This window comes from Corvus cornix, chromosome 14, assembly GCF_000738735.6.
Source record: "Corvus cornix cornix isolate S_Up_H32 chromosome 14, ASM73873v5, whole genome shotgun sequence".
NCBI classification, from domain to species: Eukaryota; Metazoa; Chordata; class Aves; order Passeriformes; family Corvidae; genus Corvus; species Corvus cornix.
This window is the reverse complement of record NC_046344.1, coordinates 641403-660834: the sequence shown is the minus strand read 5'-3', so window position 1 is coordinate 660834 and position 19432 is coordinate 641403. Positions and strand designations below refer to the sequence as shown.

General features: G+C 42.4%; 1 long non-coding RNA gene across 2 annotated transcripts in view; it reads right to left on the bottom strand.

Annotated features, from left to right (window-relative positions):
• The window catches only part of LOC109143620, a 63142-nt gene extending 52066 nt beyond the window's left edge, over positions 1-11076 (bottom strand). Inside the window, exons 1-2 of one of the 2 annotated variants that reach the window (XR_002043921.3) lie at positions 11019-11076; positions 10819-10920 (exon numbers count right to left, since the gene is read on the bottom strand). This is a non-coding gene — a long non-coding RNA (uncharacterized LOC109143620). Of the gene's footprint in view, positions 1-10818 lie in introns of both variants that reach the window. The other variant, XR_002043920.3, reaches the window with a different exon arrangement.
• Between the last annotated feature and the right edge of the window lie 8356 nt (positions 11077-19432).

Sequence of the window (19432 nt, the reverse complement as noted above, 5' to 3'; positions counted from 1 at the left end):
ACACTGGGGAAAGCTAAGAATGCAGAGAACAACTCCTCTTAGTGGGGGCTGTGCAACAGCAGCCTCCGCTCTCCCGTGCCAGCGTGCTTGCAGCAGGCTGCCAAAGGAGCTGGCAGTGGCCCCTCTGGCAAGAACACCCAGCTTAGTGAGTCTGACTTGTCCAGAGATCCTGGGGACCCTGCAGACAAAGAGCTCACTGCCCTCCGAGCACACCTCTGCAGGCAAGAAGGAACCAGGCTGGTGGCTCCCTTCCAGAGCACTGGCTCCTCCCAAGGAACGGGATTTGTGCCACCAAGTGCAGAGGGACCACTCTGTAATTTTTATTAAACACCACCACCCTAGCTGGCTTTAATTCCTGATTACTTCTTCAGGGGTTACCACTCTGTCTTAGCTGGCAATTATTTGGCTGTGATTAATTAGTGGTTTCAAAAGTACCAACTTCATATTTACCTGGCTGTATTATAAAGAGCATTAAACCTCTGAACCTTTGCATTTTATTCACAGTAGAACAGAAGTCCAGTTGTGGTCCTCTAGTGCAAAATGTATTATACAGACCTACCAGAAACCAATTCCTGCTCCAAAGACTTTACAATTTAAAGCTGTGATTGAACACTTGTTCACATCCTTATCTTGAAGGAGGTAGGTTGTTCCAAAGACTCCAAAGTGATTATTCATCCTATTAATGAATTCAAGAGCATGTATATGTATTTGCACAACTGGAAAAGGCCACAAGAGTAGGAGTAACAGCAGGAGGATATAAAGAGAGATAATTGTGACTAATGCAACAAGCAGTGGTTAGAGAAGAGTAGCTGCCAAGCTGTTGCTGAGTATTTTATTGGCACTGCACTAGTGGCAAAAGTCAAGGAGAGATTTGAAAAAGGACAATGTAGTATTTTGTTGGCTTTTAGGAGAGCTTTCTTGTGCATTATTATAGGAAAAAGCACAAAAATGTCTGATGGAGATTGGATTAATGGCTTCATTTCTAGGGAGTATTAAATTACCTGGTATATTGTAGAAATATTTATAATTTATAAGTAAAATTTACACGAAGCTTAAAGAATTAGTCCAGACAAGAATTATTATATTGAAATCCAAGGTTCACACGTCAGGAGCGTGTTTAACACCCATATCCTGTAAGAGGATCCACCACACACAGGAAGACATCAGTTTTCCTACTTTCCCTGCCTCCGCCCTCATGCAGGCAGGAGTCGGGACTGAACAGTGGTGCTGGGAAGGAACAGCCCAGGGGAGCCACTCTGCTACTGCAGGTGAATGCAATCCCACTCCAGCTGCACCCCTTGTGGATTGCAGGGCACCAGGAGCTGGGCAGGATCCTTCACAACATCATCCATCACTGAGATGCATTACAGAGATGGAGGCTAGAAAACAACATAAAAATCTCTCTCTGCTAAATGATGTTATGGATTGTGGGTTTCCTTCACACGTGTCAGCATTTTCCTTTTAGAGGGATGCTTCCCTGTTGTGGCTAAAACAAATGTTGCAAGCAATAAAAATAGTACAAGGCTACAAAGAGCCATTCATCAGCTTGCAAAGGCCACACAGCAGAGATCTGCAGGCACAGGCATCACAGTTAGCTCAGAATTACCTCAGGCTCAGGGATGGGGGTAGTTTTGTCATTCCCTTCTCTGCTGTATTGCCCATCGAACATTCGCATTTTAAAATTCACTTTACTTCCAAGTTATCTAATTTCTAACCTTCCCTATTTTTAGCAATTATTTGAGATCCCCTCATTTTTCAGGCCATCAAGAGGTACAGACAACATTGCCTGCCCTTTGAATAGGCATTCTGGGATCTGCAGCAGCAACTTTTGCCACAGAAAGCCAGCTCAGGGTGACAAGCATTGCTGATAAGGGGGTCTAACCATCCTACAGAGATAAAGGACAAGCTCCCAAGAGCCTCACTGGCAACAGGCATTATCACATAAAGAGCAGGGTAACTCTTCCTTGGAGGAGTGCAAGGAAGTCACAACCAGCCCCCAGCTTCTCTGGGACACCACAGGGCTGCCTGCAGAGTGTGGCACTACTCAGAGCAAAGAGGGGGACAGAGTCTAGATGCAAACCATTTAAACTGAAGTCCTACTATCAGAACATAAATTGAATCCTGTGCTCTCTTCACGCACAGAACTCTCTGTGACGGGTCAGGGGGCTGTGGAAGCTGGTCAGGCTTGCTGGGAGGTGCCCTGTCCTGTGTTTGCTCTCCATCCCGTGCCAGGGAGATGGGGAGCACCAGGACATTTCAGACCTGCAGGTGCTGGAGCCAGACAAAATGCAGCACTGTCACAGAGCTGCTGTGAGTTAGGGCTGAAAGGTAGAAACAACACAGGAGAGAGAAGGAGGTAATAAATATCAGATGGCGAAAAATTTCCAACTGTTGGTTAGCTGGTGAAAAAAGGGATCAAAACTCTTGGGTTTTAACATCTTTATAGATAGCTGCGGCTAGCAGTGCAGTTCAGGAGCTGCCAATACAATTTATTTTAAAATATTCTAAATATAATGCTAAAAATAATGGAAAACTGACTTACAAGGAGTGCCCTTTCTAATAATCTTTAAAACACGTTTATACAATGTCACTTTTTTCAACTTCTGCAAAATGCACTCAAGCAATGGATTCTGTGCTGCAGGGAGGTATTAATTTAGCATTTTAGTGTGAGTCTGTTTTTGCTCAGTTAACTTTAGGCTATTGATGTTTTATTGAGTGAATAAATTAGTCAGGTCCCATTTATTACATATCTTTATTTGGCTTTACATCTTTCTTGTGAGCACTGGGGGTGAATGGAGGCAGCTGAGGCCAGAGACTGGTGAGCTGTTGGACACATCAAGGCCTTGGACTCTTCTGATACATTGGCCAAAACCATGGGCATCATAAGCTGCATTTTATCCCGCAGGAAGTCTGTAATGTGCAGGGGAGGCCACGAGCGTGCCTGATCCCACAGGAACACAGTTCCACTGAGCAGGACCCTACTGCTGGCTTGATAAGGGCTCTTCAGCATGAAGACCAAATCAATGTCCCAAAGGGAAGAAAGTCTCTGGAAGCTCAACATTAAAGAAATGTTGATAACTTTGAAAAAAACACACCTTTAAATGCTGAAAGAGCCAATGACTTCGCTCATTCTTTAAAAACCCTGGAAATTTCAGCAACATTACTTCTCTCTCCCTTGACCTAACAGTGATTTCACTGTCTTTGTTCCACACTGGAGCATTCCAGAAATGGAGGGAGCATTAAGGTGTTTGGGTGCCAGCAGCACACTGGCAGAACTGGGATTCAAGCATCTCCTAGCAGCCAAGAGGGGCTGGTTATCCCCAGAACATTGTGTTTGTTTTGAGGAGGAGCCACGCTCTAGCTGAGCTTTAAATAGAAGGCCTAAGTAAATAATTTTACCTGGTTTGTAACTCCTACCATATAACCAATATGCCTTCTCCTGTACAAATCCCGAGCTGAAGCAGCTGCTAAATCCCTCTCCTCTAACGACTTCTGCTGTGAAGCAAACTAATTGTTTTTAAATGCTGCTCAATACTTTGCAAAACTAAACTGAGGATTAATGGTTTATAGTTTTCATTTTGTATTTCCACTAGAAACAAGAAAAGCAGCCAAGCAAATATCCAATTGCCCCTGTGTATATCTCTGGTACAGTGTGACCAATAAATGAGTTCTGTGTTTTTCAAAGAAAAGGAAAAAATCTGTCCTGCAACAAACTTGCCTTTACCTCTTTGAACCTTGGCTGCTGTGAATTCTCAAGGCAACAGTTTCCCTTCTGAGACTATTTCTGCTTGCAGGAAAAAGATCAAATCCTGGAATGGGGATATTATACACCCATCTTTTCCACGGGGTACAGTAACTGATCATGTTCTTCTGATGCCTCTGTTCAATAAAAGCTAATGACTTATAGATGTAAACAGTATCAGTTTTTTAGCTAAAAGAATTGTAATTCAGTACTGAGAAGGTTTGGTCTCCCTGGCATCCAGCCAGCTTGGATTTGGACAGGGACAGTGCGGCTGAGTCACTCCAAGGTTTAAAGGAAAGTTTCAAGACTCCCAATGAAAGCAGTGCTTGAAGCAACCGCTCACGCTTGAGATGTCTCTGCTTGTGTGACAGGCCTGAGCACAGAGATTTACTTCCAGCTGACATTTTGCCACTGTTTTACATAAGAGGCCAAGCTGGAAAAAACACAGTGCACACAGGTGACACTTCCTATATTTTGGGAAGGTTTTAATGACTTTTTCTTCACTATATACTATTAGTCATGAAATTCATCCAGGGCTTTGCAAGAAGTATTTAACTGCAGCTAACACAATGAGACAGGTGAGGAGATCCCCTCATTTCCATGTGGATGATGCTGAGCAGCTGCTTCACAGAAAGGCGAAATTTCATACAAACATCGTGATGAGAACTGAGCACAAAAGGAAGCACCATTTATCCCCCTGCCCTGTAACAACTTCCAGCAATGTCTGGCCAAAACTGGTCATCAGCTAAGAGCCCAGAGCCCTTGATGGGCCACTCCTACCCAGGACCCTGTGCCACATCTCTGAAACGCACCACGACCTACGGCCAGGACACAAAGCCTCCAAGTGGGGGCTCAGGATGGAGGGGAACCACCAGAGCTCCCTGTGAGGTCTCTGGGTTTCTTTAGGACTCCTGTCCCACAGCTGATGGGATTCAAACTCCAGACCTGGAAGACCTGCTTGGGTAAGTTTAAAGCTGTGAGGCTGCATTTGAACCTGACCAAGAGGAACAGGATGTGACTAAAACACAACAAAATACAAAGCTTTGCATAAGATTTTCTACCCTCAACCAAAAGGTCACAAGAGAGGTGAGACTTGAATGAAAGCATGGCAGTTGCAGTTCTGTATTATTTCACACCAAAAGAACTCCAACATAACTTTGGGCATCCTTTTGTATCTTTTCCCTCACTATTGGTACTAAACTGCCAGGAACATTGGGACGTTAGGAAAGTGATTTATAAAACACCATCACTGTGGTCAGTGTAGCTGCAGTTACCCCACACAGCTGTGTATAACATACACCTTTACAGTTACCCAGGTGTCCTTCCCTCTTTCAACTCAAGCTGGCCTGCACAGATGACACTGAGAAATCAGAAACGCCTTGCAAAATAGTTGTGCAAGTTCATAGGTTAAAGTCTTCAGTACTTTAAAGCATTTTTGGAGTAGAATCTCATATTTTCAGAATTTAGAACAATCTCAAAATATCATTTCTTGGCATTTACATTACATTTGAAAACAGAAACATACTATAAAATCATAATAATTCAGTGTTTTCCACTGAATCCTAAGTTACTAAATGCATTGCTTTTAAGGGGTATTTTAATACTACCTAGGAAGATAAATAAAACTCTGCACAGACCACAGGTCTGCAAAACCTCCCCTCAAGGAGAGGGATGCCCCAGGCTCTGTTTCTCTCCAGTCATTCTCCAGAAGCACAAAATCTCTTCTGCTACTCAAAGAGCTCATTTCAGAGCCATGTCTTGGTGTGGCCGTGGTTCCCAACACCTTACACAGTGCTGCTGAGAGAGATTGATAAAGGCAGTGGGAACAAAACAGAAATCGCAGTTTAAGATGAATCAAGGGATCAAGTTTCAGGGCCAGACAGTCTTTTTTTGTCTAGGGGTTGTTTTGGTCCTGACAGCCTCACAAACACCAGCAGAAAAAATTCGGTGAAACTGAAGTTTTGCCTTCAAAAAGAAACAAAGAACTTCTGTACAAATACTGAATTCTGTGAACAGATTCTTTTTTTATTACCTGCTTCAAAAAGTCATTTTACAGCAAGTGTGTTGCAGGAGCTCACAGTACCATTTGTCACACTGGACAATACCAATGCTGGTATCGACTTTTCCCCGCTGTTCACTGTAACTGTAATGAATAAGATGTTAACTTGTCCCATTTGAGTGTTTCTCCTGCTTTTACTCCACAAGCACAAATAGAGTTGTGCATAAATATGACTTTTTGTTAAATAAAAAAATCCATTTTGCAGGGAGGTGGGTCTGAAATACAGCAGGGTCTGCTATTGCACTTACCATGAATTAACTGAATCATCTCATATTTTCAACACTTCAGCAATTACATCTGTATATAATTACTATGCAAAGCACACTCATATCTGAGTACTTAAAAAGATCTCGATGCAACCTCTTGGGAATCTACTCCCAAATGTGTGTGCAAGGGTAAATGTGAAAACTCCCCTGGCAATGTGTGCACTTTGGAAGCTCTTTTTAGTGGTCAGCCAGGACATGAGGCTCCAAGAAATGCACTCCTGTGACACTGATAGGTGACTCCAGGAAAGGACCAATTTAGGCTCAGCACTGCAAAACCTCAGTGAAGTCTTTTTCTCAAAACACAGCTCCTAAAGCCCCTGGAACTGTTCTGAGAAAACAACAGAGCTGTAATGGAAGAAATAAGAAAATAATGAAGCCACGAATATGACACCTATTCACAGACACCTGTAAAAATATTGAGCTATTATTACTGGATGCATTTCTAACACAGTAGCAGTGTCTCTCTAACACAACATTTCAGGATTTCAAAAAGGAGTAGAATAATGTCATGTTAGTGCCTCTTGCAAACATATAACTGGAAAAAGGTGATGTTTCCTCTAAAGAGGGAGCAAGGTACCAGCTGTTGGTGGGTCTCTGAACCCTCCTACCCTGGGGTAATGCATTTTGGAGAAAGAAACTTTAATCTGACATGTAGATAAACTGCCTTTCAATGTAGGAATGTATGAAATTGTTTTATTTCTTTGATGCCAACCCCTTCTCTGTGGTTATACCTATGCAAGGGATATAGGATGTAACAGCAAGGATATAAGATGCTCTAAGTGGAAATTGAAAGCAGTCTGGGGGTATGGAACAGAAGTTAAGAGCTATAGCAAAGAAGATAAAAATCTGATTCAGGTCTGAGTTTTGGTTAAGCATGTAGGTACCTCGTAATGGGAAAGGATCCACTTCAACACATTGTCATCAGGAGTTAGTGAGTCATAAATGATGGGATTTGATAAGGAAAATGAACTTCCCAAAATACAAAGATTTCATTAAAAAAAACCCAAACACCTCACACTCACTGACACTAAAGTAAAGGTAACTCATTCTGTGCATTAGGCTGGGAGGGAAGGAAGGTTTTGGTAAACTAATAAAGAGATAAAGATGATTAGGCCAATAAAACTAGAAAGATGGAGTTCCATTATCCTATCCTGTACTGCCTACTGTGCACTCAAGTGTGTTAAATGAAACCTTCAGCTGTACAGCTTCAGGATGTTAAAAACAACATAATAACAACATGTACTTGGATGCTAATAAATGGCACCATAAATAGACATCAACTTTAGCAATCGAGGGAAATGCTCAGAGGTCTGTAATGGAACTCCCATGGGACTAAACCAAACTCCAGCCCTTAAAATACTGCCTAAAGTAGGACTAGGAAGAGATTTAGATTTAACAAAAGAATTCTGTATTCAAAAAGAAATTAGTTACTATGTGGTTTCACTTACACCATATTAAAATATGGTGATAGGATTCTGTTATCCAAATGTAACTTCTGATACTAAAAAATTTTCAATATGAAAAAGAAATCTGCAGAATTATCATGCTTGGGAGTCTGTGCTCCTGTGCTCAATTCTTACCAGATTTACAAGGCATCAGGGATGCTACTCTGAATTAAGTACAAGAAAGCTTTGCTTCACTCTGCAGAACACATCACTAATAGAAAATGAGAGGCAGCAACACCACAAAGCCTCATAGAGGAAAATGGAAACACTCCTTTCCTATGATCCTTTGTAAATGGTCTTCTGCATTCTCAATCCAGCTCTGCCATTGACATTTCCAGCTTATTCAAAGTCTGTCACAAAAAGTTTTACAGACAGTGCAATGCACCCATGGATGGAGAGAAGAGACAGGCTGTGCTATCTTCCACTGGCAGACTGGTAACTCCTCCTCCTAACACAAGCACCTAAGTGTGATAGCAGCTTAGGAGGTGTGAATACCACATCCCTCCCAAGAAGTTAGGACAACTGCTTCAACCTTTTTTTTTTTCCTTTTCCCAGAATTGTAAATATATTTGGATATTCAGAAAATTCATTCTCTTACCACTTCAACTGGAGCACTGGCAATGGCTGGCCACGAGGATGCCCAACAGTCCCTTAGAGGGCCAGCCAAGACCTCTCAGGGTGCCTGTGTAACTTGTATTTATTGCAAAGTGTGTTCTACAGAGAGCACACAGGTCTGGAAACATCAAAATGTGTCACTGAATATTATGCAGCACAATCTGAGCGTGTAACAGTGGTGAGACCATATGGAGAACTAACAGCAAAGGTTTAAAGACACACACAGAGCCTGAGTCCCGGGCTGCTGCAGGGTCTGACTCCCATATGGAAAGGGCACTCTGCTGCAAGTCATCTTCTCAGGGCACAGCCCCCCGTGGAACATGTCTGAAGTGAGAGCCAGTACTTCGAGCTGCTCTCCAGACTGGCATTTAACAAGCTGTCAGGATGACTTAAAAATAGCACAGGATCTAACTGCAAAACAGAGTTCTGGTTTGCTTGTTCTGCTTTCCCTGCTGTGATTTTATCAGGAATTGGCCGGCTTAATTTAGGTTTGCTAGTTGCCAGGAAATAGCATAATTTTGTTTTAATTTTGCTTCTTGGCTGGGTTTTCCAAATGAATCCACCACTAATTGCCCCTCCGTGAGTGGCTCCAGGAGCTCACACCAGACCCCGGACCAGGAGTGCTGGGCCCTGTTCTTGCTCGCACTGCTGATGACAATGTGGGCACCAGGCAGCCCTTGTGTCCCCTCGTGCTTCCATGCCCACATTTACAAAAGAGAGTTACAGCTACTGCCCAGGCTGGAAAGCTGACACATTTATAATGCTCAGAACCAGAAATACCTCATTACAGCATTACTTTGTGAAGGTGTAAGCTTTTGGGTTGACTTGGAAAGAAGTGTGAAATAAAGGAATATAAAGCACCTGCAACACTGACACTGAAGCTGAGACATCTTCCAGCTGGCTGTGACTTTGCATTGCTTGCAGGACTGAGATCCTCCTCCAGCTCAAGCAAGAGCTGTTTTGTCAGTTTGAAACTAATCCAGCCAAGGCAAAAATCAAGGTTTAACTAGCACAGATAAAGTGAGAGTGATCATGCAGCTCTTCAAAAGGTAATCCATTACCTTGCTTAAAATTTAATATTCAGACATAACAATAACATGCTTTTGAACAGGATTTAAGATTACAAGAAGTAGAGAGGTCATTTGGAAAATGTCGCAGCCTTGGTAAGCAGATCCAGGGATGGCTGAATGTACCCAGGGGCACATTAAAAGATTAATCTTTCACATTTAGAATTCATCAAGACATAGTATGAGGATCTATTGGATTTCTGGTTTATCTGTTGCTATCTTTCAGCTTGCCTTTTTGCATTATGATATTTCAATGTCTTGGACTTGGCTTCCTCCTTCGGATACAGGTGAAAACTATCCCCAAGGAATTTACAAAGTTCCTCTAGTTAAGAAGTGATAACTTTACTATCTGTTTGCAGAAAGACCTCAACACAGCTAGTCCCTGGGTAGCTTCCTTTTTCACTTTCCTTAAGGTGTTCTGTAGAAAAATACTTTCCAATATTTTTGAGATCAAGTTCTTTTCTAACAATCCTATTTTTACTTTGCTTTTATGAGACTCTGAAGAACATTGCTTGGTCATCATCCAGAACTGTGTTTCTTTTCATGTATCAAATTCCATCTGTAACTGTTACCCAACTGCACTAAGACTATGCTTTAGCTAAGCAATCTAGAAATATTGCTTTTCCACCCATTTTCCTTTTCCAGTCTTTCCAGTTCTGTAACTAAGTCTTCCTTGGTAAAACTAAACCTAAAACTACCCCAGCCCTGGCTTATTTCTTGTCCCATCACACAGATCAAATTAGTAAAGAGATCTTCTACAATCAGAAACCATGAACTTGTGTTGCTGGGTTGTTATGTAAAAAACCAAGCCTGACCTTATTTCCCAGTGAGCACTTCCTCCACCTCCCACCTTCACAGGTGTCTTGCTCCCTGCTAGGCACTTTACTGATCCAGGACTTCCCAGATTCTGGCAGCAGCTTCCTACATTCCCAGTTTCAAAGACGGGAACCAAGATGTCCACATGTAAGCCCCAAACATGACCTTGCTGCTCTGTCTGGTTCTCTGAAATCTGACCTGCCTAAAATCCCTGCAAGGTTCATGGATCCTGCTCCAGGTAAGCTTCTGCTGTCCCTTCTGCTCACCGTAATATACCTCAAAGAGCAAACTTCTACTTGTTTTTGTATATTTGAATAAATCCCTCCCCAAAACAATTCAAAGTCTTCCTGCGTTACTGAAAAGTTAATTTACACATGTGGAGGATGCTGCTGCTTTTAGGAGGTGCCTCTTGCATACACTGAAGAGGAATCTGGGAGAGTTGTCAGACATGAGTTTCTCTCTTCTTGTTATTTTCACATAACCCTCCCCAAAAGAAATAATTAGAAAGCAAAATTCTCCAAACTCAAAGTACAGAGAGGAAATGTGGGCAAAAAAATCATTTTTTTAAAGGTTCCAAGAAACAGAATTTGCATATCTTAAATCTATAGGCAGCCCTGCAAACCATATTTCTTTCTCTTTTGAAAGCAACTGCTCCCTGCATTCACAACTCAGCCTAATAAATTCCATAGCAACCCTGTGAAGTGCACGAATAATAGACCTCAGTAAGTCACAACAAGAACTTGAAGAGCCGAGGACAGAAAGAGGACCCAAAGCTGCTTTGAAACACCTGATTTCTCAGGACACTTACCACCCAGCACTGACACGGCCTCTTCCAATGCTCCAAACGCAGTCTGTGTCTCAGCTGCCTCCAAACCCAATACCACTCCTGCTCTGCAGGACTGAGCAGGCCCTGGAAGAGCAGGGCCTGAGGTCAGTTCTGGTGTCACAGCATCCTCACAGGCAGCTGTGTGCAGTGACAGGACCAACCAGGGGCAGGGAAGCACCCACCAGGAAGCAGTCCGTTGATGTACATGGTTTGTGGAGTAACACGAATTTGTGAATCCTGTCACAGTAACAAAAGAAATGCGTAAGAAGTTACATAAGATACAAGAAAAGCATATTTTTGGTTGCAATAACTACTGAAATCTTTAGTTAAGAGTTACATGAATATTTATTCTCTCTCAATCTCTAGCAACTCCCCATTTAGCTCTAAGAAGGAAACAGTTAGATGTGCACATTATCTGGTCCAGCTAAGTCAAAGAAAATGAACATAAATAAAAACATTTCAGGGCTAAAATTATTTCTTAGGACATTCAAATAACTGATGGTTTCCCTAGAAATGCTGGGCACTGACAGTAACAAACCCAGGCAGGAAATTGCTTGGGTTTCCTGAAGAAAAGACCAGGACCCACTGTCCACTTGGGAAATTGCAGCAGCCTGGGTGCATCCATAGATCCTCATCTCATAATGGTAAGGACTGAGTGTAAGGGGCATGGCAAGCTCTAGTAATGGTTTTGCTGGTGCCAGATTAGGAACAAACTCCACTGGGGATGCAGGTGAGGAGCTGGGAAGCCAGGGAGAGGACACGGCAGCCTGGCAGGCAGCCTTGGAGCCAGCCGGAGGGCACCCACGGCGGGGAGCAGCCTTCAGGGAGACCATGCCACGAGCAGACAAAGGCTTCAGTCCCCAAAGCTATTTAAATAGAACACAAAATCCTAAACAAGAACAACACAGCTCTCTGAATACAAAACACAAATCTTCTGATTTGAAAACAAATCCTGCCTCCCTTCCCACCACCGTGTCCTTGCAAAGTTGCCCTTTCTTCCTGCCTTGCTTTCAACACAAAAAACTGTGACTTCCCCACTCATGTGTCTTTGGGACCCTCCAGATCTTGTCTGCCTGCAGCAATCCCACTTCCCTTCTCCCACTGCCAGCTGTGCCCGAGCTCATGCCCTGCGTGTGTGCCTGCTCCTGGAGTTTGTCCTGCAGCACTGCGGCCGTGCCTGCTCCGAGGCCAGCGCTCCTGCCATCCCAGGAGGTCTCTCTGGCCAGACCACGGAGACCCATAAAGCAGCCCTGACACCACAAATGCTTGTCCTTGGAAAATTCAAAAGGGAGGAGCAAGAGCACCTCTCATGCTGTAAGGGACCAACGCAGTGATAAGAAACCCACCAGCCCCTTGCTTTTCCTGTAATGCCAGCACTGGCTCAGTACACCAAGCCAGAGCATTTAGGAAAGAGCAGCAATTAATCTGGAATAATGGCAGGCAGGCAGAGAGACAGCTCAGAGGCAGCTCTGTGCATGCAGATCATCATGTAAAGTGTCCCATCACAGAAACAATCAGGGCTCTGCCCTCACAGGAAAATGCCAAGATGCACCTGCTGGGGAGTTTGCTCACCCTTCCTGCAGCTCCATTCCCACTCCTGCCCTGGGGGAGTCCCCACCCATCACCATCAAGGCAGTTGTGATAGCTCCAATGGCTAAACCACTTCTGGTTTACAGGATTTATATTTTTACTTTCTCTATTTATCTGGAGAAACTCTCAAGATCTTCCTTCATGCGACCACCAAACATTTAGGAACACACACACATACCTCATGTTGGAAATATTTGAAACTACTGACTGATCTGCTTGAAACCTGATTGCTGATTAGCACTCTCTGAAAAGCAGTCCAGGATTTCTATCACAATCTCTCTTTTTCCTACATCTCCTGGCATTACTATTTTAAGTACAGAACAAAGAATGGGAAAACACAAAGACAGGAATGAATATACTTCCCAGAAAAAAAATCTGCTCTTTGAATTTTGTTCTAGGAGCCAGCAGAAATCCAATCCTGTTGTGCTTTTATCTGTCATCTTCCCTAGAAGGTGTTATTAGTTCAATTAGCAGAGCTATCCATACTGAAATTTCTCCTTCTGTCTTTACTTTACAGCTCTTGAATGTAAAATTCAAGAGGCAGGACTTTGAGACACAATTTATGGCAAGTTTGAGAATCTTTCAGTCTTTTACCTCGTTGCCACACACTAAGCAGTGCATTTAACTCCTGTTCCAGGCTGTGGTAACAAACCTGTGCAGAGCTTGTCTGTAACAAGGGGTAGCTGCAGCCAGGCCACCCCACAGCAGAGCCTCCCCAGCATTCGGGTACTCAGCAAGGGCTTGGCAGCTCAGCCCCAGCTCCTGTCAGGGACACAGGACCTGCACAGCTCGACTGGCCAGCGTGGCCACCAGCTGTGGGACTGGGCAGGTGAGGGAGGTACCCACACAAGAGCACACGGGCACAGAGACCACCTTCAAAAACAAGAAGTTAATGATTTGATTGAATGCTAATCCTGCCTTGCTGCAACAAAGTCATCTCAGGCAATAAGGCAGCCTGTCTGTGCTTCTACCATTATTATTCTATGAACACACTCTACCTTTTGTCCTGCCTGAAATAATATTGACTTATACCTTTCCTTAAGGGCAGTTTAAGATGCGAGTGAACTGCTATCTCTGCACTATCTGAAACAGAGCAAACCTTTTCTATCAAGTCTTCACCTCTTCAAGAAACACACACCTCCACTTGCATGCATTCAGTGCTGTGCCTGGGAGGGAGGCTCACAGTGTCTGGTTCAGCTGGGGACTCAAAGGGAAGCCGATTCCAGGGGCTGCCTGCCATGGTCGCTGCTCAGTGGGAGCCAGGGGCGAGCGCCTGACATTTCCAAAAGCTGGGCTTTGTGACTGCAGAAACCACACACTCCTCACGTCTTCCCGTGAGCCCAGCAGCAAAGTCAGAGAGCTGCCACACAGGAAAGAGTATTTGTTTCTTCTCAGTCTCCTTTTCCCTCCAGATCCATTGTCTCATTCCTTTGTACCCTGTCCAGAACAGGAGGTTGAAGGATGCAACCCAAAATCTCCCAGTCTTAGGGTAGCCCTACAAACACAACTCCTACAAGAATTACACTTCGAGAATGAGCTTCCAGGAGAATTCCAAATGCTGTCAACAGGGCTGTTCAACATGTCTGAAAGGGCAAAAATACTAATAAAGGAGTCAAAAGAGATGAATTATATGAGTCAACCTGGCCTTTGCAGAATACATGTGATAATTTTGCAGAAAACAATGCAAGTAGAGGGGAAGCATTCAGTAGCTTGGTGTAATATTGCCAGCAGTTGTTACCATCACAGGATAGTGGTCACCAGCAGGATCTGTAAATTTGTCTATCTTTAGAATAAAGAGGCATTTCAAATATTACAGCTGTATATGCAAACACTGACTTTCAACAACACAAACTAGGTGTTCTTTTTGTATCTTTATTTAATAAAGTCTAGTCCAAAATACAGTCAAAAGCATGCCTTTATCTGAAGTCTAAAAATCCTTTATTGGTAGACTGACATCACTGCTGTTTCTGTAAACTGTGAATCAACTTCCCACACCTTAAATCAGCAAATTACTGTATCATTTCTCTTATGCTTGTCATTCAGAGCACTTCACCTCAAGAGGAAAGAAAGAATTTGTTTCTTTGACAGTGGCTGATAATGAATATACTTGTACAAAGGCATTTTATAAGGGTCAGTAGCCTGTTACAGAGGGATTCTTATACAGATTTCATCACAGAGCAAATGAAGAACATGCTTTTGCTGCTATCGAGTCATATCCATTCCTGAAAATTACTGTGGTTCCTCTATTTACAGTGTGATTGAGACAAAGAAGGCAAAATACCAGGTCAGTACTCACAGCACCGATCAACAAAATCGGTACTACAACAATACAGAGATTATGAATATGATAAAGCACTAGAAAACATTATGTTACCATGTATCTCCCACCATCACCTGCCACGCTGGACCGGAATGGAGGCAGGGCAAGGCTTCGCGGCACTAAAGACATCAATCCACGGGTATCAGGCAATTTCTGTGCTGCTATTCCAGCTGTGTTACAGCTTCCACAGGCTGGTCATGACCTTGTTTGAAAGGCAGGTATACATCTCTATAAAGGTAAGTAGGAATACTAGTCTTCTCTTTCTTTTATATTTATTTCTTTTGTATTATCCAACGTTTGTGGAATGTCTCTCATTAAACCATAATTCTGCATTGAAATAGGATTAGTAACTTTTCTGCTCTGAATCTACTGGTTTTCCTATCAGCACTTCAACTTTCAGAACTGAATTTCTGCTTCTGAACCACATTTCAGAAGGTTATTTTTGCTAACAATTTATATTGTATTATTCTTATTACAGAATAGGCTTGAAAAGAGAGCAATATCAAAGGCTTTCAGTTTCCAAAAGCTGAAGAGCTGATGGGAACAGAGGGAGCCCCATTTCTAACCCAAAAGCACAAACCTAAATTGACACAGTGTGTTAACAAAACAAAACAATTCAGAACAGAAATTAGAAAACATAACAGACAGAAAGAATTGATTAATCCTATTGATTCAGAGCAGCATTGTGTGCATTTAACACTATCTAGAAATAAGACTCTTCCTACTTTAGAATTTACACATCTGATGGAAACACCATTACATTAAGGACAACGAATACCAGGAAACAGAGCCACCACCCCCATCTCCAAACAGTACAAAAAACTTTCCAGCTTTAGGCCTAAGACAGCTGAGACCACACACCTCATGACAGAGAAGAATAATAACCTTATATGTAATCTGGTATCAGATGATCAGCTGATCTTTAGAGTCTTTTCCAAGAGTCATCTCCTTCACAACACCTCTGAGATAGATACATCTCCAAGGCAACTTTCTGGCTGTAGATAATAATCATTATGTGTGTAGAAACAGTGGACATTTAGTGCAGATAAGGATAGAACAAGCTCAGTGTTTGGTCCAAAGCTGCCAGGAGAAAAGGGATAATGAGATTCCAGATGACTAAATTGATTTTAAGCTACTTTCACATTTATATCACTATCCCAAGGGCCCTTTCCTCAGTCACTCCAGCTCATGGCCTAGGCTATTTAAACTGCCATTCACATTAAAATGTCAGACTGTGAATTGTAAGGGCAAGACAGATTCAGAGATTTGCCTCTAGCATCTCTGCTGCAGAGGCTGTAACCTCTGGCAACAGGGCAGAGCTGGAACCCAGGAGCAGCAATGGCTGAGTCACTGTTAACTGGGTCAAAACCTATACCCAGAATCATGACTGGTGTAAAGTGAGGATCTTGAGGATAGAGATATCAAAATTTAAGACAACAGGTATTTAAAGAAATAGAACTGAAACTGCAGCATCAATTCTCCACTAAATGTCTTGCTGTGAATAAAAATCAATGATAATCTTGTCGTCTCTAACTTTTTAGGATGTGTTCAACAGATATATTACAAAGACTCTGAAAGCTAATGGAGCCTGGAATATGAGTTTCGTCCTTAAAATGATATGTAACGCAATTATGCATAATGTTTTACTGTGCTACAAATTTACAGGAGAAATCTGACTTCTGTATAATTGCTTATTTGACATTAGTGTCTGTGTAACTGAAATCACATTGAGCTTTCAGCTTGTCAAATATTTTGTGTTTTTCCACCTGTGAAACATTAGAATTAGCCTGACTTTTCTACTTTAATCTAGCCCAAGTGAAATGTCCCTTCTGATCTTCTTGGCTTTAGGTATTGTTTGCACCCACAGCCACCTACACTGTCCTCATGAGAAGCAAATGTCCTTCTCAAGGACATGAGGCACAATCAGTACACCAGATCCAGAAAAGAGAGAAGCATGTTTCTCATGTTTCTCAGCATTTCCTGTGCAGTAGAGGAAACGTGATTACAAGTAGCAGTATTTACCCAATTCTAAGGTAAAATAAAGGTTAAGAGAGTCCCCCTTCTAGGACATAAGGTCATCACTCACATGTGATCGACCAGTATCCATCCCCCTCTGCATGGGATTTCCACTCCAACACATTCTACTTTCAGTACGTGTGACTATTTGGATCCAGCCAGCACAAAGAACCTGCAACAGACTCGTGCTAGGCAGAAGCTTGAAGCAAGCTAAAAGAGCACCCCTGGCCTGCAATTAGCTCCTTCTCACCAAGGCATCTACTTGAAAAAAAAAATTTGAGCTGAAGACCAAATAGATTGGCATGTTTAGCTGCAGTCAAAGGTGAACATATCCTCAGCACTTACTACAGTTTTCCCTCCCAGTAACAGGTATTATAGCCAAGAGGCTCCAGCCATTGGTATATGAGCCCACTATAACACCAAAATAATCAGGCTGTAAGTATTCTAAATTCTTATTTGAATGCACTGCTACGCTGGTAAGGGATTTCTATTTTAAATTAACAACAAGGACAATATGAATAAAGATGATTTTGAATTCATAAAGATGAATTTACTTGGATTAAAGCAATAGGCATGCAAACATCTGACAAAGCTAAGCTTCAGTTATCTTGCAGCAAAAACAAAGGCAACAGCACAAAACCACTAGAAATTAGGTTAAAAAAGACAGTGTGAAAAGAAGATCGAAAAAGGTGAAAACCAACAGCAATGAAGTTAAAACCCATTCCACATACTCTGCCTTTTCATACACATAACTCACTGCAAAGAAAAAAATATTATCTCCCACCAGTGGAATGGCTCATTGCCTCAAGGAAATGCAAAACAATTACTGTTACAGAATAAAAAAAGACCACAGGATATGGGGAGGAATATTGCCCCCCCCCCAAAAAAAGCCCCAAAATACAAAACCAACCTTGCTGCATAGAAATGAATGAAAACACACAGCAAAATGACATCACAAAACCCAGGGTGAAGTGGTGTAACACAAAGACTGAGTGTTCCCAAGAAAAAAAGGAATATTCTTCCCAGCTTAAGTTTTGCCCACTCAAGCTAGCAGCCCATGCAAAAATCCAAGGAACATCTCATGATGCTCTACCTGTGCCTCACACAAAAGAAAATAATTTCATAATGCATGGCAACAAAGGAAGCACTGATTCTGATTTTTCATTGTTATTATAAAGTAGGAACTATTTCACAGAACCCACTGAATTACTGTACCAAGACAGAAACTCTGCAGATGTAAAATGAAGTTCAGGCTCGAGAGCAAACACTGACTCCCTATTTTTTAATCCTCCTGCAGCAGAAGGTCTTTTGTTATTAATACAAGGTAGGAAAACAAAAACAGCAAATCACTTCTGTCCATCTTTTCAGTTTATGATTAATATAAAACAATTTACACATCCTTTTTTTTTCCAACACTTTTTTGGTGCTTATAGCACTTCTGTCACTGATCTAACCTCATGGAATGAATATTTTACAGAAAAAACAACACAAGTGGCAGCACAAAGTTTGTTTCTCAGGCAGGCAAGCTGCCATCCCTCAGAAGACAGCTGAGTCACAGAGTATATAAATAACTCTGTCAAGAGAATAACTCAGTCTCACTGTGAAACCACTCAGCAGAGCCAGAAAGATGGGGACACAGCGGATGTTACCAGTGCTCAAGAGGTGCCCTTTCTCCCCACATCATCTGCAACAGCTTTTGCCTCTTTCCAGCAGCATGAAGGCAGACAGGAATGTCTTGTTCACAAGTGGAGGCATCAGGTTTTGTGAGAATTCATTAACTCTATGACATTTTACAAATCTTAATGGTGCTGGGAGGTCACTCGAGTGACCACGTGTCAATTAGAAACAGTCCTGTGAGAAGAAAGGGAGCCATACACAAACCTGGTGAGGATAAGTGGAGGGTCAGGTCACATCCCACCCAGCAGGAATTCCCTGCTCTCAGACACAGCACAGCCTTTACCTGCCCCACCGTGAGCAGCCAGAACACACCGAAGAGAAACTCAAGGTCACTTGTACCGGTGGCAGCAGAGAGGCACAGATTTGCTGGCCCACATTCATGGAAGCACATAGAAACATTTGCCTGCATCAAATACTGCTTTGGGGAACAGGCTTCTTCTAAATTGATAAAGATATACAAGAATTTTGGTGCATTAAACTATGTAAAACTTAACTCATGATCTCAGCATCTTATACAAAAATTCAGATGTACATACACACGTTCTTCAGCTAAGGCTTTCCTTGTACCTTAACTCTTTCTTCTTTACATCCAGAAGTAACAAAAAGGCTTTTAGGCCTGTCCCTAGCACTTTATTTGGCCAAACCCCCTGGTACAAAGTCTAGGGAAATCCACTTCATCACTGAGACAGCCATACCACTGACAACATTAATACAATATTTTCTCATCTGTTGGCACGCTCAGGGACCCAAGGCTGGATGAAGATCACAATACTTTATATAACCGCATAAAAATATGCAACATAATGCACTAAAGCATCATTTTTCAAACTGTTTGGTCTTCTGTTCTTGATTATGTTTCTTCAGGTCTGCTTGAGTCTCAGAAATTCCAGTCCTCCAAAGAAATTCTGGAAAAAAGCCCCTGGCCTAAATGCAAAGTTATGCCATGAACTTCTGACAGGTAAAATACGAGGACTCCTTTGAGGCCCATCCTGA